A 25,560-nucleotide genomic window follows, 5' to 3' on the forward strand; every position below is an offset into this window, starting at 1 on the left:
ATAGCGGATGAAGGCTGCAGCAATAGGGAGATCCCCACTCATTGAGGTTCCCTTGCCACTGGAACTGGAGCTAACCTCTGTTAAGGACCATGTTTGTTGATGTGCAACGGCATACCGATGTTAAAAGATGTCGCACACTAGACGTCTACCTAAAGGAACCCAACACCCCCCCCCCCCCCCCCCCCCCCCCCCCACATACAAGCCCTGTGGGGATTGGCAACGGGAAAGAGACCGTGAGATCTAGAGGTCCCTAGCTTGGGACCGGCGCATAGGCGGTGGAGTCTGATTCAATCGTTTCAGTCTTGGATAGGAACAGGTGAGCGTTTCGACAATTTACTTCATGACTGAGCAGCCCCCTCTTTAGGATCCACTCTGCTCATCCCGCATGGGGAAAGGGCTAGAAAAGATGCCCTAAAAATAGTCTGTTCCGCCCCCCCAACCTGGCTGGAAAATTGCATCCAGTCAGAAAATCAAAGTTAAACTCAATTTCAGAACCTGGAATGTACGAAACCTCATGGGTATTGAACAAAACAATCGACCAGAACAGAGAACTGCCCATGTTGCCCGTGAACTCGGGCAGTTCACCATTGACATCGCTGCTCTGTAAGAGACCCAAAGAGCAGACAAAGGGCAGCTGATAGAAGCTGGCAGTGATTACATCTTCTTCTGGAATGGAAAGACTGATTATCAGCTCAGGATGCATGGAATTCGATTTGCCACCAAGAACAAACTCATTAACTGACTCTCTGAGTTCCCTGTCAGCATCAATGAACACCTCACAACTCTCCATCTGCAACTTACCAAGAACCAGCAGCCAACGGTCTTGAGTGCCTGTGCCTCAACCCTTGATGCCAGTGATATGTCCAAAGAGGACTTCTACTCCACCCTGGAAATCATACTCTCTAACATTCCTGAGGCAGATAAGACAGCAGAGTGGTCAGCACTGTTGGGGTGTTGCTTCACACCCCAGGGGCCCAGCTTCAATTCCCGGCTTGGGTGACTGTCTGTGCGGAGTCTGCATGTTCTCCCCGTGTCCACGTGGGTTTCCTCTGGGTGCTCCGGTTTCCTCCCACAAGTCCCAGAAGACGTGCTGTTCGGTAATTTAGACATTCTGAATTCTCCTTCCTTGTACCCGAGCAGGCGCCCGAGTGTGGCGACTAGGGGCTTTTCACAGGAACTTAATTGCAGTTACAATATAGGTTATTATTATTATTATCCTCCTTTGGGACTTCACCGTCAGAATGGGAAAGAACTCCCAACCCTGGAAAGGTATCTTCGAAAAGTAATGAGTTGGGAATTACAACTCAAATGGCGTTCTCTAGCTCACCAAATGTAGAATACCAGCTTGTCACCAGTGGCACACTCTTCCTCCAAAAGGACAAGTTCAAGACTTCCTGGGGACATACAATCAAAGCACTGGCACATGATCGACTTTGTCATCATCCGATCCCAAGACCAAAAGGATGCCCTCACCACCAAACCAATGACCAGTGCAGATGGCTGCTGGACAGACCACAGGATCCTCTATGAAGCAGCAGAAGACGAAGAAACATCTTGGAAAGAAAATCAATGTTGAGCGGTTTCAATAACCAAGCATAATAATAATAATCGCGTATTGTCACAAGTAGGCTACAATGAAGTTACTGTGAAAAGCCCCATTCCGGCACCTGTTCGGGGAGGCCCGTACAGGAATTGAACCCGCGCTGCTGGCATTGCTCGGCATTACAAGCCAGCTGTTTAACCCACTGTGCTAAACCAGCACTTGCTAATAAACCTCCAACAATGTCTTCACCAAAATCTCCAAAGCGTTCATTCTAGTGGAGTGAAGGAAAACTGGAAAGAGCTGAAGACAGCCGTCATCACAAGCTGTGAAGAAACCATCAGCGACAAGACTAGGAAACACCAAATTGGTTCGACAAGAACACCCACACCATCCAAGAGCTCATCGACAAGAAGAGGAAAGCTCTCAGAGCCTGGCAAAACAACATCACCAGAAAGACAAAGGGGAGAGCTCATCAAACAGCAACGGTGGAGGTACAAAGAAGAAGTAGGGGAATCAAGAACCAATGGTGGACTGAGAAAGCTAAGGAGCTGCAACTTCTCACTGACAAGCATGACACCTGGGCTTCTTCAGTGCCACCAAGGCTACATAGGGACCCAACACCCTAGGCCTCAAACCGATGCAGAGTAAGGATGGAACCCTTTTGAGTAACAGAGAAAACATCAGCCTTCGATGTAGAGAACTCTGCTTTGAGGAACCTCATGACTGAAGGCTCACAATTCTTCGAGTATACCTGACGGCAAGGGGAGGTCTGGAAAAGGAGCCTGAGCAAGGGATACCGATGATCCAAGGACCAATCCCACCTCCCGGAAAAACCTGTGTGCACTCAAAGGCAGGGTTTTAGGATCGGGCTCATCATGCAAGGACCCACAGAACCCGTGACCATTGACATGGAGTTTCTTAGGTTTGTCAATCATACTCGTTAGCGAGTAATCGCTGAAAAAGACAAGGGGCGCGATTCTCCCAAACAGGGAGAAATCGTAAGGCTGGCGTCAAAAACGGACGGGTTTGACGCCAGCCTCCCCCTCCACGACCGGGAACCGATTCTGGTCCCCGGTCAGGGCTAGCATGCCGCGGCCATGAACTCCGGCATCGCGGGCTTAACGAATTTCGTTAAGCCCGCTTGCCAGAGTTTGAGACGGCTGACGCGTCACATGACGTCAGCCGCGCATGCGCGGATTGGAAGACTCCAACCCGCGCATGCGCGGATGACGTCATCGCGCATTTACGCGAAACCCGCGCATGCGCGGGCCGGGATGCCCCTCAGCCGCCCCGCGAATTGATACAGCGGGGCGGCGGAAGGACAAAGAGTGCGCGGGAATCGGACCCCCTGCCCGCGATCGGTGCCCACTGATCGCGGGCCCATGGCACCCTTGGCACGGCCATGGTACTGCCGTGCCAATCGGTGCCATGGTTGCCAAGATCCGAACTTTACGGCCGTTTTTACGAACGGCCAGACCAGGTGTGTTTGCCGTTCGTAAAAACGGCCGTAAAGGGCTTGGACTTCGGCCCATCGGCCAGCTGAGAATCGCTGCTCGCCGTAAAAAAAACGGCGGCAGCGATTCGTGTCGGGAGTCGGGCGTGGGGGGGGGGGGAGAATAGCGGGAGGGCGTCAGACTAGCGTGGCCGTAAAAATTTACGACCCCCGCTATTCTCCGCACCGTCGTGAGTGCGAAGAATTGCGCCCAAGGTCTGTTGATGTCTCAAGTATCTATGAAAGCTGAGAATAACTGAATGAAATGGAGATATTATCACTTCAAGGAGAACCTCAAGGCTCTTCCTGTGATTGCGTGACGTTTTTCAGCTCCTGATAGGATGTTATTGTAAGACATTAAAAAGCACATTGCGATCTATATCTTCCTTCAAGTAAATGTCGGACTGTTTCTGCCATACACTTTTCCCTCTCTAAGTTCAGTTGGTCATCCACTTTTGCATGTGATGCAAATGTCTGATTTTCTCCCCCCACAGAAATAATCTTTCCCTTTTCCCCTGAGCGAACCACAGGGTTGAAATTCCGGAGTGTACTATTTTAGCAAATTCATTCATTTGAAATGAACAAGGTAATCTTATTTTTCGTGCTTTGAAATAGTACTCAGAGTGATTTTAACTCATGTGACTAGTTTTCCGTCTCAGCTGGGCAATGAAAAGAGAATCAGAAAGTGAAATCCGGTGCTTGTCAAAGGGTTAGAAGAAAAAAAGCTCTCCAGAGATCTGGGAACAGCTGGTCTATTCATTACATCTCCCTGACTTGAGGTATTGGGAAGATATGTCTAAACGGAAGCTCCAACAAAAATCTTAGGTAAACATCACCCGATCCTGCCTTCTACTCATCACCACTACACAAAGTGCTCAATGGAAGTATCATCATGGTTTGTTTGCATTTACATGTTGACCATTTTCAATTGACATTGGAGCTATTATCATCAGAAAGGAGAACCAGATGTTGCTGGAGCAAGGTGGCGGAGGACTGCTTCCAACTTTTTCAGCACTTTTCAGGTGACTATTGTAACACTGTGACACTTGTCGGGAGTGTGAATTGATAATGGTGAGGTGAAGGTAGTGTATAGCATCTGGGACTTCAGTGAATGTACAACCGACAGTGTATCTCCTTAAGGATATGGAGTTGAAGCCCAAGCACAGCCATGACCCCACTGAAGGGCAGCAGAACAAGCTCATTGGCCATGTTCTCTGCTCCTTCTCCTATTTCCTATGTTCTAACAGGAATGAGCAATAAACGAGGAGTAACTGAAAAGGAGAGTGAATTGGAGTCTCATCAAAGGGGGGAAAATATGACTGGGGAAGAGAGATTGAACGAAAAGAGAGAATCAAGAAACAACAATTTGCTACATGCAGATTCAGGGTCAGAGACCCTGGAATGGCATTAACAATGATTACATTGTTAAAAAGGGGGTTGCATCGTTAAGTTCCTGTACTAACTTTCTCTGAGAAGCTTAATGAGTAACTAACATGCAAATGCAGCAGTTCTTTTTTTTCAATTTAGAGTACCCAATTATTTTTTTTCCAATTAAGGAGCAATTTAGCATGGCCAATCCACCTAACCTACACATCTTTGATTTGTGGGGGTGAAACCCAAGTAGGCATGGGGAGAATGTGCAAACTCCACACGGACAGTGACCCAGGGATGGGATTCGAACCCCGATCCTCAGCGCCGCATTCCCAGTGCAACCTACTGTGCCACATGTCACCCTAAATGCAGCAGTTCTTAAAGAAAACCAGGAGGAAGAGGGTGAGGTGAGGTGCCATGCGTAGTGGGGGTGGCATAAGTCAATCAGAAAGTTACAGGGAGTTGCAACTCACACTAACTCACTCTTAACCGCTGAATTGCTGGTCAGTGTGAGCATTAATAATATGTGCGACATTAACAAGCTGCTATTCAACCAGCAAGATGTGCCCAGTGTCGTATTAGACACTAGACCGAGTTGATCAGTAATCTCTGGGTGTGAGTCTTAAATTTATCCAACTGACTGTTTACAAAAGAGAACTAAACAGCTAAGGTGAAGTAATGTCTGTTCTGGCCCTTTCCTCACCTTCTCTATCTTTAATCGCTAACACAGAGTCAGCTTTTTTTTCAACACAACTGGTACACCCGCCATCATAGTTAGGTTCACTCCAGGTCACAATCATAAAATTAGATGAATATGAATATGGAATATAGTATATTGCACTCCAAAAACTGTCCAACATAATTTTTGTTGAGAATGCCGTCATGGTCTTGATCTCTGCAATACTACAACCTACTTAAACCAGCTACTTTTATCATCTTATGATGTCATTTTGTGCAATGATCAATGGATTTAATTCACTAAACAAACGTCCTGCTTTAAAAACCATTAAATTTGAATGAATTGGCGTTATCTTAATTATCCTTTTGTTTATTCCCATCCATGCAAGTGCTGGTAAAATTAAAAGGAAGCTATGGCGCATCAGTAATCAATCCATATGAATATTACAAAGCAAAATGAAGGTGGACATTGCCTTTTAATGATGTTGTCGCACGCATTTATCAAAATCTCATCCACAGCCCTATTCAGCGAGTGATCTTTTGACCTATTTCTCCTCTTCCTATTCATGTTCAAGACTGAGTGCTTTCTTCTCTGTTCCTTAGCCACTCTTGCGGGATTATTCTCCTTTCAATTGATAACGGCATAAAATTAGGGGAACTATTGTGTCTAAACATAATGCATTTCATTCTTGGAACAGCATCACAATAAGAGGACAAATTATTGCTTCATTCCACTTGCATTCACCCAAATTCCATTCTGTTTTAACATTGCTTCATTTAGGTTGTCTTTGAATTTACTGTATAAATGGGATACAGCTGGTTTAGCTCTATTTTTGGGATAACAACATTGGCCCTGGGTTGTCCATCATTCACAGAAAACTGGCAGCTATTCTGTACCCTAGAGTAATAAATCCACCTAGACATCAGATCTTTATTGTTTCGCTATTGCACTGTTATTACCTTAACTCCATTATTGTAAGTCTAACCATCAGTTGTAATCAATACCTTAATCTTGCACAACTAATATGTGATTGCCTGTAATGTGCTGGCTCTGTGAAATCGCTAGACAGTGGCCTGAAGTTTATTTAATGTGGTGGCTCGCCTCCCACCATCCGGAGAGTTGGTGGGGACACATCCTCACTGAATCCGACTACCCTGCAGCCAATTTCAGCTTCAGTGAGCATTGATTCACTACAGGCAGGAATTCCACCTCTCACTTGGGAAGAAATCTCGTCTTAAAGATTCGCTGGTCAACCTGATTGGCCAGTGGCTCTCCAGCCCTTGCAGCAACAACACTGCAGTGGGCAGAAGAGGAACTACACCAACCTGCCTAAGCCTAGGTTCTGGAGCTACAAGACAAGGTAGTAAGGGGGTCCCAGAGCAGGCAGGAGAGGTATGGTTTTCGGGATCCCTGGAAGGGGATGGTGATCGTTGGGGAGGAGTGAGTGAGGGGAGGGGAGATGAAGAGAGGTCCGAAAGTCATTGGGTCTTTAGGAGAATGTGCTCCCAGTCAGAAAGGGACTTCTAATGGAGATCACCCCTCACCACCTTCCTGCCCAAGATCTAACTTTGATTTTTTTCGGACCTCCTTCCACAAAGGTTCAATGTTCTTGCCAGCCTACAAATTGATGCAAGGCGAGAAAATGGTCCTTAAGTGGCCATTAATTAGCCATTTTGAGTCTCACTTGGGTCATGGATGGGCTTCCCATCCGAGGCCTTGTTCTCTCCAGTATAAAATCACTGGGCGGGGTTCTGGATCCTGGATCCTGAGGCTAAATGTTGACGCCGTCGGAAACGCCATCACGTATATCGATGTCATCAACACGGCCTCAGGATCAGCAATTCTAGCCCCTACAGGGGGCCAGCATGGCACTGGAGCAGTTCACGCCGCCCCAGCTGCTGATCCCAGAACGAACTGGGCGCCGCGGGATCTCGCATGCACAGTGGCACTGGCGCCAACACACGCATGCACAGTGGCGCTGGCGCCAACACACGCATGCGCAGTGGCTTCCTTCAACCCACCGGCACCAACGCAACATGGCGCAGAACTACAGGGGCAGGCGCGGAAGCAATGAGGCCTCCAGCCAGAGAGGCCTGCCCGCCGATCGGTGGGCCCTGATCGCGGGATCGCGCCGGTCATTGGGGTTCTCCGGCCCGATCCCGGGGAAAGCAGAAACCCATCCCCGCAATTTCACGCTCCTGCCACTGCCTAAAACCCAAATGTGGGGGAAAATAATGATTAGGCCAGTATTTCCATGGGGAAGACAAGTTCCCTGGATTGTTAGTCTTGCCCTGCCTAATATTCCCTTTCTGAAAGTTTATCGTTATAATAGACTCAAGGTTCAGTTGTAGAAGCCACTTACTTTCTTTGTAATTTTTCCACAAACGATATTCACGTTTCTTATGCCCCCTAATGGTTTAACCATCTAATGGGCTAAAATAACAAATAACTAAATAAATTATTCATCTGGGGAGAATTCTTTCAATTTGGTGCAAAACTCTACTGTCTGTAAAATGGGCAACATGAAATGGACGTGAACTTACAAACCTGCAATTGCTTACAAATGGCCATCAAACAGGCAGTTTAACTAAACCACAAGGACATGCAGGTGCTGGGAAAATGGCAAAATTCACATTGATACAGGTCTTCCAAACTTTTATAGAAATTGCAACATGGAAACAAGCCATTGAACTCAGGTGTCTATGTTGGTGTTCAGCCTCAGCAAAGTTGGAGCTCAGGCACATTATTTACAGCGAGAAGAAATTCTTATTCTTTACTTATTCAAATTTATTTAAATTTGTTTCTTCATTCCTTACTGGCATGTCAAGTGCAGGTAGTAATTGGTCCATTATCTAACTGTTATAGAACAAAAGTACAATTGGCCACCCTAACAGCAAAAGCACCAGCTTTTTACTGAAGTAAACTGGTCAACAAACTTCAAGGACTGATCACCTATATCTGCTGAATTAGCTGATATCATGCAGAAGGACACCACAATTGCCTCTGCACTTTGACCCAACGGAAAGACACAGCTGCGCCATCAAGTAGCATTGGCTTGCAGTGAGAACAGCTTGCTCGTATTGTCCACCAGGCTGAGAAATAAGGCGGCGAGATGCAATTGACCTCAGCAAGAAACAGGGAAGTCAGGGATAGAGGGAAGTAAAAGGGAGTAAAAATTGCGGGAAAGGTAACAAAACCACAAGGACCGTAATTCCCCAGCCATTGAGATTCTCTGTTCCCGTGGGCAGCGCACCACTGCCACGGGTGTCCCGTCAGCGGGCGTTGGCTTCAATGGGAAATCCAATTGACCAGCGGCGGGAGTACAGAATCCCGTTGCCAGCGAGTGGTGCACCCCCTAGAAACACACGACTGAGGGACTGGAGAATCCAGCCCAATTACTCATTTAATTCAATTCATTCTGGGTGCTGAGGAGTCAATGGATTTCAACATTCAACTCTAAAATATACAGGATATTCGTTTTTTGGGCTTTTCGCAGTTTAGTTATTAAAATATCTTCTGTTATTCAAAGATTAAGTGGCCTGGAAAGGAAGACAAAGTTTGCTTTGCTGGGTGGTAACATGGAAATGGGGTTGCATTATGCAAGGAGTGCAGTCAGTAACTTTAGTGTCATCAAATTTGTTATAAAGACACCGGGAAAAAGCTGGTGCTCTTCCGTGAACAGCAAAGGAATGGTTGGTAGTTTCATAATGACATATATTAATCACCCAGTTTAAATAATGACATAGATGTAATCCACTGTTGAATCATGGTCTCAAAACAGCATTGTGTGTCATTATTTAGCCAACATAAACTTTGAATGTCTGTATTTAGCAAGTGTTTAAGGCAGTGTGGAAAGTTTCTGTTGCTAACCTGAATGAACTCAATTGATCTGCTGCCAAAAATACAATTTGGTGTTTTCATAGTGAAATGTCTCCATTTGTTTAATGCCTCATCATTCCTGTCCCACCCTGGTTGTACAATTCTATCGTTCTGTAGTGAAGGTCCTTTATTATAGCATGCCTCCCATAGATGAATCAGTGAGTTAATAAAGTGAATTGGTGCAATGCCAGATTAGAGTGAGGCCTAAACGCTTCATAAGGCAGTGTTGTTGTAATAGTTGGCGCTTGCCTTCATTTTGTGGAATTACACCAAATGAATCCAACGTGGTGCATCATTTATCATTTACCATCATGTGTTTTCTCACGATGACAAGGTAAAACATTCTGTTTGCTTAAAGTCATACTTTGTTGTATGGATGGTGATTATAAGTTAAAACACAATTCATACGAATGATTAAATAATAAATGGTTCCTGAAAATAAAGATGAAATTCCATTTGCATTTTAGTTTATGAACTGTACACATATAATGGGGCAATGTCTACCACCTACCCACCTGCCCCCTCCCCACCCACAAATACTCATTTTGCCACCTATCCAATTTGAGCTCATGTGTGCAGTCCGAAGAAAATGGTTGCTACACAGAATAACTGTCTACAAGGTGAAAACGCTGTCCTTGCTCAGCAATGGATTCCCAACATTATTCCCCTTCCTCCTACTTCATGGTAAACTTTAACCTGGCGTATCTGAATGCCCATTGATCAGCTTTTTACTTTATTGGACCATATTATTGGAAAAGAGTAATTTGAAGCACTGTAAAACTGTATAGACTTAAAATAAATAAAGCAGCAATCAAATTGCACAAAACTGTAAGAGAAAAACTTAGAAATGGGATGTTGTGTCTGGGATGCCACTGCCTCTGGGACTTACATTTTATTCACCTCTTTTACAGTGCCAGGGGGTCTCAAGTTACTCATGGTTCACCCACGATTCATGCAAGATTTCTAAATTGTCTGCTCACTGTCATGTCTCCAGGGAATGTATTCTACACTTCGCTGCTGATAACTGTCGATACATATGTGGTACATGTGTCTCTCATAACTACAGCAGTTCTATTGCAGGTGTTTGTGGTGAAGTGCGCAATACAATTTAAGTTAATGATAGAAAAGATACTAAACCAAAAACTTGATAATATGTAGTATATAGATGGGCAGCACGGTAGCACAGTGGTTAGTACTGTTGCTTTACAGTGCCAGGATCCCAGGTTCGATTCCCGCTTGGGTCACTGTCTGCACATTCTCCCCGTGTCTGCGTGGGTTTCCTCCAGGTGCTCCGGTTTCTTCCCACAAGTCCCAAAAAACATGTTTGTTCGGTGAATTGGACATTCTGAATTCTCCCTCTGTGTACCCGAACAGGTGCCAAAGTGTGACAACTAGGGGATTTTCACAGTAACTTCATTGCGGTGTTAATGCAAGCCTATTTGTGACAATAATAGAGATTATTGTTATATTTTTGTTGTACACATGTGCAAATATATTAATATTAAGTGTCCAGTAATCCCCTTTTGCTTCTACTGTATGTGTGCGAAAGACATAAATATGATCAGTAGAACTAACTGAGCATTGTTTGACCAATTGATTTATCCCTCCTTAGTTCCATGTTACAGTGCTAGCAGAGTACATTTGACACATGACTGCTGTTTTTGCTACAGTTTGAGGCACTCTGTTTTTTTACTAACTTGCAGCCTTGAATAAAACCCTATCCAGGTTCACACAACAGCAGGGAATTTAGTATCGTTTTAAGCACAATAAGGTAGACTTTAAAGCTCCTTACACAGAAAACCATCTCATAGCACGCTACAAAACGGAGTAAAAACTGGGGGAGTGGAGTAGAAGGGGCAGAAGAGAAAGCAGCAAAAGGAGTTTATAAGGGATCCAGAAGCAAGGTCAATGATAAGAGGTTTTCTGAATCTTTTGAAAGGTAGTTTGGACGCAAGGATTTCAGAAGGGAGTTCCAGAAGATGGAATTGGCAGAATGACTGAATGCGTATTAAATAGAATGACACAGGGAAGTGGAAACTGCACGAGAGGATGGAAGAACTTTGTAGGTTATGTTGCAGTGAGTTCAGGGAAGGATTCTAAAATTGATTTGCTGAATTATGGGTGTTGGTGCAGTTTAACAATGATAGAGGCTATTGAAGCACCAGGGACTTCTCACAAGTTGCACTTTGTCAAGAGTAGATAAGAACAAAGCATGATAGGAGAGTGCAAGGACAGTTGTGCCTCAAGGTATTAAAGATAAAGATAGAGTTCCCAGAGTCCCAGGTGGCCATAGGCTGCTTTCCCCTTTGACAGGGGAGAGCTGACTGGTGGTGATTTAATCTGAGGATCACCACACCTCAGGCGAGGGACGAGGTTGAAAAGGCCATGAAAAACTGGAATAAAACACTTGGTAATGGAGTAGATGTGAGGAGAGAATCTCCATTTGGGATCAAAGGAGATCAATCAGATGGTAAAAAATCTCACAAGGGCTTCCTCAGCCATGTCTGATTATCTATGATTAAATGTAAGGAGACCGCATTTACCCACTCTTCACTTCCAATTACCGTAAATGAATATAAAACTGAATGAGACCATCAAGCATCAACTAAATGTATCATTCATAATTTTCTCAGAAATGGACTTTGGCTTAGTGGCAGCATTCCTATCTCTGGATCAGAAACTGCAAGGGTCCATACCCATTCTAGATTATCCCCTCAAACAAAGAGTCAGGATGTGGTTCTGAATTCAGGGTTGACGTCCAGTGAGTGTGGATGTATCGTCATATAGATTATGGAAACACATAAAACTCCCCCCGCAATACAGAACTAGCTACCTTCACAACTGGTACTAAGGTGGTCATAGCCACAGAAGGAGTGTCTATAACATGGTTGCTAATTATCCTGCAGATCTTTACCTCTCTCTGTTTATAGTGTCAGCTGCGGCTCAGTTAGTTGCGCTCTCAACTGTGAGTCAGAAGATTCTGAGTTCAAAGCCCACTCCAGGACTTGAGCACACAAATTAAGGCTAAAACTCCAAGTGCTGAAGCGAGGTATTATTGCACAGTCTTTCAGATGGGATTGAGGGCTCGATATAACTAAATGGGAACAAAGTCCCACAGCGAGCGCATTTAGCTGTGTGTTTCCCGGCGACTCACGTTGTACAAGGGGCCTCAGTGGGGAACGCATGGCCAAGGCCACACATAACCCCGTTTTGTACATTGGGGAGCTCTACCTGCGGAACTCACCAGTATAGCGAGGCACCGGATGTCATTTTTAAATGTCATTCTGATCTCTGAGGTCCCCGACGCGATTCCCGCCCCCAGTGGGCAGTGCCAGGCTGGCACCCAGGTGGCACTGTCAGGGTATCAGGCTGGCACTGCAGGGGGCCAGATGGCACCAGCAGTGTTAGGGCACCACTCTACCCAAAGACATGCAGCTGGGGGCCTCCGATCCCCTGGGAGACCCCCACAAGTGCCGTTCCACCCGGTCCCAGTGTGGGGACAGTGCTGAATGGGCCCCCCCCCCCCCCCCCCAGGTCTCCGAAGAGAAGGAGATGAATCCCAAAGCATCAGGTACCTCAGTAATCTGCACAATGCTGTCACAATGAGTGGAATTCATGTCGCAACGTCTCGCAAGATCGTGTTGGATCTTGCAAGGTTTCGCGAGCCGAGTAGCTCCCGGGAGCGGGGTCTCCTGGTTTTTATTGCCCATGCTGCACCGTGGCAAGCTGCGTTTGGGGTTCACACTCCTACTCTCCCCAGTGGATAAAAATAACCCCACTACACTATTTCAAATAAAAGCAGGGGTATTATCCTTGGTGTCCAGGGTAATAATTATCCCTCAATTAATGCCACAGATACAGATGAACTGATTGTTATCACTTTGCTGTTTGTGGTAGCTTGCTGTGTGCAAAATGGCCGCTACATCTGTTCCATTACAATAGTGAACATAATTGGCTGTGAAGCACTTTGAGACATCCACGGTCATGGAAGGTGTACGTGAAGGCAACTTTTTCTTTCCAAGGAAAAAGTGAAGGTACAAAATGAAACATCGATAAGGTTCACAGGATAAGCAGGCAAGCTCCAAGATGGTTCCAACAATTAACTGATGGTGCAGGTATATTGTGGAACTGGTTCTACATCTTCTGACGTACTGTCGCCTCAGTATTCTGAAACTGCAGTTTCGAAGAAGAGTCATACTGGACCTCAAAGGTGAACTCTGTTTCTCTCTCCACCGCATCTACTGAATTTTTCCAGCATTTTCTGTTTTTATTGACTCTCAAATCGTTCCTATTCACAGCACTGGCAGCAATGGAGGAACACCAGTGTGTATAAAATGGAATCCGCGATTGCTCTCATTGTCATTAGGTTTCAAAGGGCAGGTGTTCACTGACCTTGTGGGATTGGGATCATTCATTTTAGGTTCGAGTGCTCAGCCTGACTGGGGCCTGATATAATCGAGGGTACCAACCTACCCAAAGACATGCAGCTGGGGGCCTCCGATCCCCTGGGAGACCCCCACAAGTGCCGTTCCTCCCGGTCCCCGTTTATGGGGCCAGGCGATGTTCACACTTCTCTCCAGCCGGGCAGGCAAAACAAAAGCTCTCTTCTGGTCAGCCACTCTACAGTCAGAGATCCTGGTACAATGTCATGGATATTATAGTCTAGTCACTGGGGTTGTCGGCTGTTTCTTGGGGCAATGCTGCATAAGAAAAGCAACATCAGATGCTACCGCCAGATATGAATTTCCCAGCAATGCCCTCTGCAAGGCTGGTTCCATTAGAAGGAGGATCCCAATGGATCACTGCCACAATATCCACGCTCAGCTTTACATTCCAGACATTACATGTGGATTGAGAAAGGAAGGAGAGGGAAGTCTCACCCACACAATAAACATTATACTACTGTCATGGGAGTGTCCCTTTAAGGAATATTATTGTCTTATCACATGGCTTCTGTCATGTCATTGGGTGGGTGGAGCTGGGCTGTGGCTCTATCTGCATTTTAAAAGCTGTTTCCAGACTGTGTGATAACTTGAAAATAAATAATTGCTTTCTGGAAGGAATTCAATCCTGCTGTTTTGGAAGGGAGACAAGAGCATCCATACCAGGTCTTGAGGGCTGTGTGCTGGGCCACACCTATGAAAAGTGTTTTCTGGGTTTATGGGATCTTGTTATTAAATTGGAACAGGTAAAGGGGGAAATTATTAAGGGTTATACATAGTGTACTGTAGCTGTGTGGGGTATTAATGTGGGTAGTTGATAAAATGCTTACTGTGTGTGTTTATTAAAATGTCAACTAAATTTATAGAATAAACTTTGTTTTTGATTAAAAGTACTTAAGGCCTCTGTTGAATAACACCTGAAAGGCAGACCCTTGTGTTCATCATAACCACAATCAATAAACAGTTGTGGGTCAGGTGAACTCCATGGAATATTTTGGAGTTTTCAAACCCTGGCCCATAACACTAGAGTCCCTTAACAAATAAAACAACTTTATGTTCGGGATTCGAGAATTAGACACCAATTATTCTGATTTTACACTTGCCATCTGGTTAGAAGGATGAATGCACACACATCTGCGGACATTTCAGTTTCCCCCCAAAAATCAATCCTGATTGACAGTCCCTGAAATCTAGTTAGAATTGCAAAAAGTCAAACATTCACCATGCTAATGGCTCCCTGACCTCAGAGGCCTTATTGTATTTAAGACCTGGCAGACAGATGCCGAACTTGGCCTCATCTTTGTATTTCATCTTGGACAATTGGTTGAATGTCTCTTGGATTTTTCTTTAAGTTAAAAAGTGATCCATTAACGCAAAGACACTGAAATTAGATGGCAAGACAGGATCACTTAAATGCATTCACCTGCAATTCCTCTTGCCTGTGCTAGAGGAGAGAATAACTCCATTTGTTATAAACAAGTTAATGCTTCCACTGAGCTAGTGAAGAAAATATTTTTTTTCTTCTTTAGTCTTTTATGAGAGGTAGGCATCGCTGGCAAGGCCAGCATTTGTTGCCCATCCCTAATTGCCCTTGAAGCCACTGGTTTGTTTGGCTATTTCAGAGGGCAGCTAAGAATCAACCAAATTGTTGTTCATCACAAGGCATCATTTCAAGCAGGGCCAAAGTGAATTATATCTGACTTCTTGTGCACAGACGTTTAGCCATCATCTGCGATAGGCTGTGTTTAACACTACCAGTTCTGAGGACTTGCCTCTGACGGCTTATGGTTTTTCTTTTTCTTTTCCAATAGATATCCGACCACCCTGATGTGTAGTTGTCCCCTTAACCACACCCAGAAATATGGTTCACAGCCTCATCTACAGTCGTTACTCCACCAAAATCCTGATTGTGTCCACAAACTGCCTGATGGATGGAAATCACTAATTCACAGCAACGCTTTCTACTGAGTCCCAGAATGGCACTCCACAATCTGTCAAGCTGCAGTAAAGCTACGTCAAAGAGTGATATTTTTGGCACCAATGAAAACGAGAAGTGGAGAATAGCTCCTGAAACCGTGCTTAGTTAATCTTTTATAATGTGGGTGGTTAAAGAATTGCAGTCATGCACACCCACCGGTTTCGGCCTGATTGCATTTTCAGGCGGGTGGGGGGGGGGGGGGGGGGGGGGGGGGGCAGTGACAGATATAAGAGTGTCTCCATTTCATCTGTCACCTCAGAATCTAACCTCATACCTTGATTTGCAGACACAAAGCAGCAGACATCAGAATGACAGAGCTGTGGACACAAATTGCAATCCAGGACAATTTTAAAGGGATAAATTCAGCAGGAACTGTCCCTGTCAAACTCAAATGCATTGAAAGCTGCAGTCCAGAGACGGTATGAATTTATATCCGCTCATCCTTTTCACTTTGTCACAGTGATACCAACTTAAAAGCATCATTTGTTTTTACAATTCTCACTGCTTCCAGATCATGAAGGTTTAAATTCAGCAGGAAGCTGATTCTGATTATTTTCACATAGAACTTACAGTGCAGAAGGAGGCTATTTGGCTCATCAAGTCTGCACCGGCCCTTGTAAAGAGCACCCCACTTAAGCCCACACTTTCAACCTACCCCCGTAACCCAGTAACCCCACCCAACCTGTTTTGAACACTAAGGACAATTTAGCATGGTCAATCCACCTAACCTGCACATCTTTGGACTGTGGGAGGAAATCGGAGCACCCAGAGGGAACCCACATGGGGAGAATGTGAAGACACCGCACAGAAAGTGACCCAAACCGGAAATCAAACCTGGGATCCTGGAGCTATAAAGCAACTGTGCTAACCACTGTGCTATCGTGCTGACCTACACGCATACATCGATAACTCTCTAATTAGTGGCAATCTGCACAATGTTGCCGTCCCCTGTTTTTTAAAATGCTTAATTTCCACAATTCTGACACTATAAGTGAAAATAATGCAGCCAGTAACAAATAAGTCAATCCCATCAATCACATACTGGGTAATACCAAGGGCCTAGTGTACAACAGTGCCACCAGCTAGCACCCTGTGGTACTACAGCACTACCCACTGAATTCTGACCAATTAACTAGGTCCTCCATTCAGGTTACTTCAGTAGGGCCGGGCGAGGGGAGGGGTGGACAGACAATCAAAACTCTGGCCTCAATTGGACTAAAGCTGATTTGGAGCAATATTTATTGTTGATTGGAATTCTTTTAAATCTGGTACTGCAGTCACTGTAAATATTATTGTTTGCAGCGCTTCTGCACCAGAAATAACACAGAAAAATAAATATTAATCTTTGTCTTTAGAAGACTCCTCCCAATTTTGAAAACATCTGAAATAAGATATGTATATCTATGTGATCAATGTGGAGCACAAATGCCGGCATAGACCAGTTGGGCTGAATGACCCATTGATGTGCTATAGAATCTATGGCTGTCCCCCAAGTTTGCAAAGGACAAATATGTGGAAATTATGTAACTTCTAGTACATGCAAGTAAGCCACACTGAAGATCCAACTGATAATCTTACATTATCTGTCCACTCCCCCCGCCCCCTGCCAAATTGTTTTTTAGTGTGATCGTGTACGAATTATATTAACAACCAATTTTAAATTATCATTAGCGGTCACAGTGTTGCTCACTGACGTGCTACATGCCACATATATTGACACAAAGTGCCCTGCCCTTTGCAAACAGAAAGACATGCCCATGCCTTGCACCCTTTTCACTAAACTAAAGCTTGGGCGACAGACATTCCCTGGTCCATTCCTCACGGCAATGCCTTGACCAATCAGAGTCAACTTGCCTAGTTTGAATTCTCCATGGCAACACCTCTACCAATCAGTGTCCATTTGCCAATCAGTCAGCATTCTCTTGTCAAGCAATCTAAATTGTTGCTTCCTTTGCTTATTTGCGATTCTGTCCTGATGAGTGCAAAACAAAATGCTTTGACAGCATGTTTCTTCAGCAGTGCTTTATGTACACTGCACTCCAGATACCACATTTTGATACTGATGTTAATCAAGCTTTAAAAATATTGGGCAGTTCTGAGCTGCAGTTTGAAACTGTGAAGTTCCCCAGCCAAACATCAGTTAATGTTTTGACTGACCAAAGCTGATATTTATTTTGGAAAAAATACATTTTGTAGATCCCCCTTAGCAGTAGTAAAATGCAAGGCTCCTGCCATTAAATTAAAGCAACAACATGCATTGAATTAGCCGATTTTACAGCTGATGCCATGGAATCATTTGCAGAAGAACAGGGAAATTCCATCAATGTCCTGCCCAATTTCTACCCCTTGGTTAAGACCAAGTAAGAAGCAAATCAACTGGTCATTCAAAGCATCGCTCTTTGCAGGGCCTTGCAGGGAACCAATTGGCTGTTGGCTTTGCCTCCAAAATAGCAACTATATTTCAAAAAAATATTTTTCATAAATTCAATATCTAAAATGAAGATCCTGTCAGATAAAAGCAGCCTGCTGTTTGAGACAGATAACACCAGCATGGCAGGTGTGGGAGCTATGACGTCAAGATAATTTGGGACTGGTTTGCCTCTGAATTGCACCCAGCAGTAGAGCAGGAAATCTGCATGCACAGGTTTCTGACTCGTGCTTGCAGTTTACATCTGTCCATTCTTTTTGAGGCACCATCAAGTGCACCTCCCTCAAAAGTCCATACAGGATATTATTTGCAGTGCAATTTAGGCCCAAAAACGGGAAAAAATGATTAAAATTGATTTTCTGGCACTAAATCCAAGGGGCAGCACATAGCACAAGTGGATAGAACTGTGACTGCACAGCGTCACAGGTTCGATTCCCCGCTGGGTCACTGTCTGTGAGGAGTCTGCATGTTCTCCTCGTATCTGCGTGGGTTTCCTCCGGCTCCAGTTGCTTCCACAGTCCAAAGACGCGCAGGTTAGGTGGATTGGCCATGATAAATCGCCCTTAGTGACCAAACTTTAGGAGGGGTTATTGGGTTACGGGGATAGGGTGGAAGTGAAGGCTTAAGTGGGTCAGTGCAGACTCAATGGGCCGAATGGCCTCCTTCTGCACTGTATGTTCTATGAAAAAATGCCCCATATCATAATCTACTCCTCTATGCAGTAGAATGCATGGATTATATTATCCCTTCAATATACCACGTGCCAAAGTTTGACAATCTGTTACCAATAGGCTGTAGAGTAGATTGGTAGCTTGTGTTGTTATTTGCTTGTACATCAGATAACCAGTTCTTACACAGGCTGTGCGTCACAATTAAATTCACTAAAACGTCAACTTTCGTTTATGTAATGTCTAGACTCTGTCCGAGAAGTTTCTGTTTAAAAAGCTTGCAAATAAAATCTACCTGATTAACCTTATCCATGCCCTATCACAGGAATCAGGAATTCCCGTAGATCTGTCATCCCATTAGTCAGCAGTAATGTATGTGCTCATAAAGTTCGTTAAAAAATGTAGACTCAGTTCCTGAGCAGTCTTAGTTTGGCTGCATTTATAACACCTTGATAAGCGCATTCATACTGGAAAAATATATTTTTAAGTTGCAATGATTGGCAAAACAAATCTCGAACTTCCAGCGACCTCTGCCCTCCTCCGCTGAAGATGCCAACTCTTACGGGAAAAGACATCCAGTTCCAGTGATAATGGTCTTTTACCACTGCCTTACCCAAGCTGTTATTATAACGATCCATTTCGCATCTAAAGTCACAGCTTTTGAAAGATTTCCTGTAAGGGAAATTACTATTATAACACTGATACAAAGAGAATGTATTTTAATTATCATACAATCAAGCTTTACTGGGAAACTGAGATTACAACATGACTCATGGTAGAAAATGATAAAAGGCGAACATGACTCTGATAAAACACCACCCCCTTGTGGTAGACTGTAGAAATGTAGTTACTCACTCCACATAAAAATAAAGAAACATTACAGAATAATGAGTACTGGTCTGGAAGTGGATTGTTAAAAAAATGTGACATGCTAGCTGTAAGTTACAGTATTACATCTATAACTTAATTCAGTCCAAATGTTGTTGCAGAAACACACATTGTTGCCAACAATCCTGTTCCTGTTTGATCCTAGGTACATAGATCAGTGCTTTGTTGATTTAGAGTTCATGAAACTGACCTGGAGTTGACAGAGCAAATGAAAGGGAAAGAGAACCAACTTGGTAAGAGACTAAACTATCATTTGCTGTCAGCCAACAAAGGCTATCATTACAATAATAATTGACACCTCATTCCCTTTCACTGACCTCCACTCCCCTCTCAAGACGGTGAGAGATTTATAGGTTTTTAACTCAGTGCTGCTTTCTCTTCAAAGAATCTGCAAAACGACTTTTGAAGGAATCTTGATGGGTGACAAAAAACATAAGCTCACCATTTCGTGGAAATTAACTTTTAAAAATTGACTCAGAATTATTACTCTGGCGCAACCCCCCCCCCCCCCCCCCCCCCCCCACTTCATTTGTCACATTCACAATTGGTTTACAAAGAACATCTACATACTGGTGAGTGCCAGATGAAAAATAGGTGCTAAAGAGATCCAATGCACCACTTTTGTTTGTTGGGGAGTGGAGGTATTCCTGGGCAATTGCCTAAAACATGCATTAGGCTCCTGAACACACTAATCAAAAGTCTAATACTTGTTTTAAGACCATATCAGGAATTTCTGTATGTGGAAAGATGCATGCATTCAGGGTTATCAGGTCTACATTTGGCTGGGCGGCACGGTGGTGCAGTGGTTAGCACTGCTGCCTAAGACGCTGAGGACCCGGGTTCAATCCTGGCCCCGGGTCACTGTCTGTGTGGAGTTTGCACATTCTCCCCGTGTCTGCATGGGTTTCACCCCCACAATCCAAAGATGTGCAGTGTAGGTGGATTGGTCATGCTAAATTGCCTCTTAATTGGGGAAAAAAAATAATTGGGTACTTTAGATTTATTTTTAAAAATCTACATCTGGCTGAGCAATATCTTTCAAGGGATCACAAAAGACTGATTCCAAAATGGTGGCTTCTAAAAAGATAGATTGAATGTATGTGGAGTTGGGAGAAGCAGAAGGGGCACTGCTCACTCCTCGTTCAATCGTCACACTAAGCTTGAGCTGCCCCTACTCCCCACCCATGGCAACAAGCTTTCTCATGGACCATGACTAGTACCTACACTATAGCAGCACAATGCTAATGAGGCTAGTGGACCAATTTCACATGGTCTCGCCACTAGCTTCATTAGGTGTGTGTAGCAAACACTGCACTGAGCACAATACAATTTTCAGGCCATCAATTTGTTGTGTGTTCCTCCAATTTTACTGAATCTCATTTGGCTTTCCCAACCCTGTGTCAATCTAAAGAAAATGTATGTTTATGCTCCTGTGCATGTCATCACAGAATGTGATGCAATATCATGTGATCCAGTTCTCTTGCAGTTAGTACATGCAAGCTGAAGCAACAAGGAGCCACCATTAAAGCTCTCTGTTCAACTTCTATGCCCGTACTTCAGCTTCATTTGTATTGATCCAGAAAGAGATAATTACAACGTGGTGGCAGCGGCCATGAGCCGATATGCATAAATGACAATATAAGTCAGAAGCCTTTCCTGAAATGCTAAAACCAGATCACAGCTCTCACATTGGGCCTGCACTGGTGTAAGTAAAGTTTGAATGCACTGTGACCTTTGGCTTGAGCTGGCAAGACAACAATTAATGGTACTTCCAGCCGCAGACATCATTGCAGTAGACTCCTTCCCACTGCCATTGCACTTGCCTGCTGTTAGCTAACCCCGATGCCAGGGCATTGCTTGCCTACAAGCTCAAAAGCCCACAATGCAGCAGCACAGCTTAGGGTATGACACCTGCACAGCTCTCCAGACATCACTGCAATTTTCAAAGCAAGGTTTGCTCCTTAGCGCAGAAAGAAGTAGAAGGCTTAAGCAATGGCAGACAAGGATTCCAGGATATGTGCAGGGGTGTTGTATGTCCACTCTCCTGTTTGCATTGGTGATTGGGTCTTCAGCTGTCGCTTTGAGGAATTTGGATAAGTGGAGGGGGATTGTGAGGGGGGAGTGGAGGATAGGGTGCCCCTACGCTAATGATCTGTTCTTGTACATTACTAGCCTGGTCCCCACAGTGGGGGACATAATGGCCCTGTTGTTGCAGTTTGGGGCTTTCTCTGGATGCAGATTAAATGTGGAGAACAGTGAGTGTTTTTCAGTATTCTCGCCGGGTAGGGGAGCTGAACTGGGGGTGTTCCATTCCGTTTGACGGGCACTCACTTTAGGTACTTGGGTTTGCAGGTAGTTCAGGATTGGGCCCATCTTTGTAAATTAATTTTTATGAGTTTGGTGACCAGGGTTCAAGCCGTTCCACGGAGGTGGGACAGTCTCCCTTTATCTTTGAATGGCTGAATTCAGTCTGTGAAGATGAACATTCAGTCATGGTTCTTTTCTAAAATTCCAATGTTTACCGTTTTTTTTAACAAAATCAATTTTTGTGGGGATGGAGAGATTGATTTCGTCCTTCGTCTGGCAGGCAAAGTGGCCAGCATTCGGAAAGCGGTCCTGCAGAGGGACGGGCAGTCGGGGGGCTTGGCGTTACCGACTCTAATATTGGTCTGCGAATGTGGAGAAGGTGTTGGGTTGGTGCGGGGACTAGGAGGCAGTTTGGGTGAAAATGGAGTTGGTTCATGTCGAGGGTCGGGGCTGCGGGCATTGGAGATGGCTTCTCCGTTCTCCCCAGTGAATATTTGGGTAGCCCAGTGGCGGATCGCTACATTGAAAATATGGAGTCAGTTTTGGTTGCACTTTAAATTTGAAGCGGTGTCGAAGTTGGCGATGATTTGTGCTAATCACATGTTCAAGCCGGCAAGGCTGGATGCCAGGTTATGAGGCTGGGAGGACAAGGGGGGTGGAAGGAATGAGGGATTTGTTTTTGAAGGGGTGGATCGAGAGTTTAGAGGAGTTAACAGAGATGTTTGGGCAGATGTCTTAGCCTTCGACTCGCTGATTGCCAGTAGTTCTGTTGGAGTGGAGGTCAGCTTCACCACCCAATGCCTCAGTATGGCTAAGTGATCTTATGGAGTTTTACACCTTGAGAAAACTAAGCACATCATAAGGGGTGGAACAGAGGGATTCTACAAAAGATGGCACCATTTATTCTGGACTTTAAAGAGCTAGTCACTGTGTTGTGGGGGGAGGGGGGCTGTTGTTGTTTCTTTGGGTTTGTTTTACTTGTTTTACTGTTTTATATTTATCAAAAAATGTTTAATCATTTTTAAAAAAATTTCCAGGAGGTGAATTGGGAAGTATCTGATGACCCGGTATTATGATCCTGGACCAGGTCCCAAAAGTTGCTAGGATACTGGATAGGAACCCCAATATTTTATTTTATTTTTGTAAGACTGTGAGGAAAGGAAACCTCACTCCAGGAGTGATTTCATGATAAATATGGATATGCTATATGAAAACAAAATTTATTATTAACACAGTATTAAAATAACTTTAACATCACACAAGAAAATAGCTAACAATTACCCCTTAAATCAATACAGTAACACAATAACCCTTAAAAGCTATCTTTATTTTCACTCAAACAACAAAACCATCTTAAATCCCAATCCACTTTTAAATACAGTTAGCACTCAGGAATATTTACTCCAAAGAGATGTCTTGGGTATTCCACTTTGAGAAAGATAGATTTTTTGAGCCTGTTTAAAAGAAAGAGACCTGACACCCTGTCAGAATAATGCAGAATATCTGGCGGTAACTTTCAGAGATTATCTCAGCTCCCCTACCAGCCAAAAGCTCATCCTCGAATCCTCAACACCTGACTGCTTCAACCCCTGGCTCCTTTGGAAAAGCTGGACTGGATTTCAGAATGTAAACCATTGATGGAAGGCATTGTTGTGAAAGAAGATTTTAATTTCTGGGTTTTTTTTGGAGCGGAGCTTGGAAACTGTTACGTGACAATCATCTGGGGAGATTCGGAGCAGAAATCTAGTTACTAACTTGGGTTCAGAGTGGAGTGTGTATTTGATCACAGCTCACCTGTATGCTTAAAGGGATTTGTGTTACTGAGACCATTGTAGCATAAGATATATTTTGTAATCCATGTTAACCTCACAATCTGTGTGTATTTGTTAAACTAAAAGGGGAGTAAAGAAGTATCGTATCATGATCCAACTTTTCATGTGTAATAAATGTTTTTGTTCTTGTAATTAGCGGTCCTGTGACTCTGTTCCTCCATGTTTTTTTATAAAGTGAAATTTACAGTCTAATGTGAAGTGTTGGGCACTGTGGACTTGTGAAGCAGATAGATGCCACCAACACTGAAGAAGGTTCAACACTATTTTATTAACTCTTATAAAATAATAGACATACTATAACTGTGGGTTTAAACAATGCTAGTTTAACTAGAGACCTGTGCCTGTCTGAACCAGTTGAATCTCTCAGCACGGGGAGTGAGTCTGTACTATACATGATGAGCTCTTGTGCTTCTGAGAGGCAGCATCCAGGATGAGCGGGAAAAGTGATGCCCTCTGCCTTTATAGTGCGTGTGTTCTAACTGGTGATTGGCTGCGGTGTTGTGTGTGTTGATTGGTCTTGCTGTGTGTCAATCAGTGTGTGTGTCTGCACCATGATATACTGGTGCATTTTATGACATCCGCCCCCTTTTTAAAAAATTTGCTGTGAATGTGTGACAATAAATAGTGTGGGTGTGTGAAGAATGTTCCTAGCTATATGTGAGGTGCGAAGACATATGTACAAATCTATAAACAGGAAAACAAAGCTATATACAAGGGAAGGTGCCTGGTGCAGATAATTAGTATGCAACAAATTGAACAAGAACAGTGCTATATACAAACCAATAGAAAACGATTTAACAAGGAATAAAACATCTCAGAGAGTCCATAAATTTGCAAAGTTCATAAATTCAGTCTCGGAGGCGGGCGACGAACTCTGGTTGACCATAAGGGTGGCACACCACTCATCATCCGGATCGATGCTGTGTATTGGAATGGGTTTGGTGCTGCGCTTAGGAGACATCCTGTGCTTGGTTATGATGCCAACATGGAAAGGGGCTTGCAGGTCATCACTGTCAAAGTCGGAGGACAGGTCTGGGACAGGCTCGTTGATTGTGGGCTGAATGGCCCGGACATCCCTGCGAGGCTGGCTGGATCTTCGAAAACTAGCAGGCTGAGTCGACCTGCATAAAGCAGCATAGTGGCCAAGTTTGCCACACTGCAGACAGCGTCGGGTCTTTGCGGGACATTGCCGCTTTAAGTGGGCGGAGCCACAGTTGTCACACGCCGTCACATCGGTGCGTTCGTTGCACCACCGCGCATGCGCGGTACGATCCAGCTTGGTGCACGCCTGCGCAGTACGTTCCTCGACGTCACCACGTACGTTGCGTCCCAGCGCGGGAGCCTGCAAAAAGTGCACAAAATGGCCGCTTTCATCCAGACTTAGGCCCTGGAGAGACTTAATGACCTGGACCCGTTCAGCCTTGTGGGGAGCTTGCCATGCCGTTTCAGCGGCCTGGATGCAGGAATATTGCGTGGAGGCGTGCTCATGGAACAGGCAGGTCTCTATGGCAGTGGACAGGGTGAGCTGTTTGACTTTAAGCAGCTGCTGGCGAAGGGGCTCCGACTGCACACCGAAAACTATCTGGTCGCGTAGCATGGAGTCAGAGGTGGACCCGTAGTTGCAGGACTGCGCAAGGACACGGATGTGGGTGATAAAGGACTGGAAAGGTCCGTCCTTACCCTGTAGGCGCTGCTGAAATACATATCGTTCGAAGCTCTCATTTACCTCGACTTCGCAGTGGCTGTCGAACTTTAGGAGGACCGTCTTGAACTTTGATTTATCCTCCCCATCAGCGAAGGTGAGCGAGTTAAAGGCGTGGAGGGCATGGTCCCCGTCTGTGGAGAGGAAGAGAGCAATCTTCCGTGCGTCCGACGCAGCTTCCAGGTCCATGGCCTCGAGGTACAGCTGGAAGCGCTGTTTAAAAATCTCCCAATTGGAGCCCAGGTTTCCGGTAATGCGGAGGGGCGGCGGCAAGTGAACGCTGTCAATACTGCAGGATGGCTGAAGACTAATGGATGGCTGATCACTGGAAGATAGGTCTCAGAAGTACTA

At 44.7% G+C, this 25,560-nt stretch overlaps 1 protein-coding gene and 2 long non-coding RNA genes across 3 annotated transcripts in view; 2 read left to right on the plus strand and 1 right to left on the minus strand.

The window, feature by feature from the left end:
* The window catches only part of LOC119964551, a 304,788-nt gene extending 289,369 nt beyond the window's left edge, over positions 1 to 15,419 (plus strand). Inside the window, exon 4 of the long non-coding RNA XR_005460321.1 lies at positions 15,218 to 15,419. This is a non-coding gene — a long non-coding RNA (uncharacterized LOC119964551). The remainder of the gene's footprint in view (positions 1 to 15,217) is intronic.
* pik3r3b (phosphoinositide-3-kinase, regulatory subunit 3b (gamma)) overlaps positions 1 to 25,560 on the minus strand; it is a 647,314-nt gene that overhangs the window by 434,559 nt on the left and 187,195 nt on the right. The window lies entirely within an intron of this gene.
* LOC119964552 lies at positions 15,671 to 23,605 on the plus strand. Its single transcript, XR_005460323.1, has 3 exons — positions 15,671 to 15,803; positions 19,514 to 19,601; positions 23,196 to 23,605. It is a non-coding gene; the product is annotated as an uncharacterized LOC119964552 (long non-coding RNA).

Source organism: Scyliorhinus canicula, chromosome 4 (assembly GCF_902713615.1).
Source record: "Scyliorhinus canicula chromosome 4, sScyCan1.1, whole genome shotgun sequence".
NCBI classification, from domain to species: Eukaryota; Metazoa; Chordata; class Chondrichthyes; order Carcharhiniformes; family Scyliorhinidae; genus Scyliorhinus; species Scyliorhinus canicula.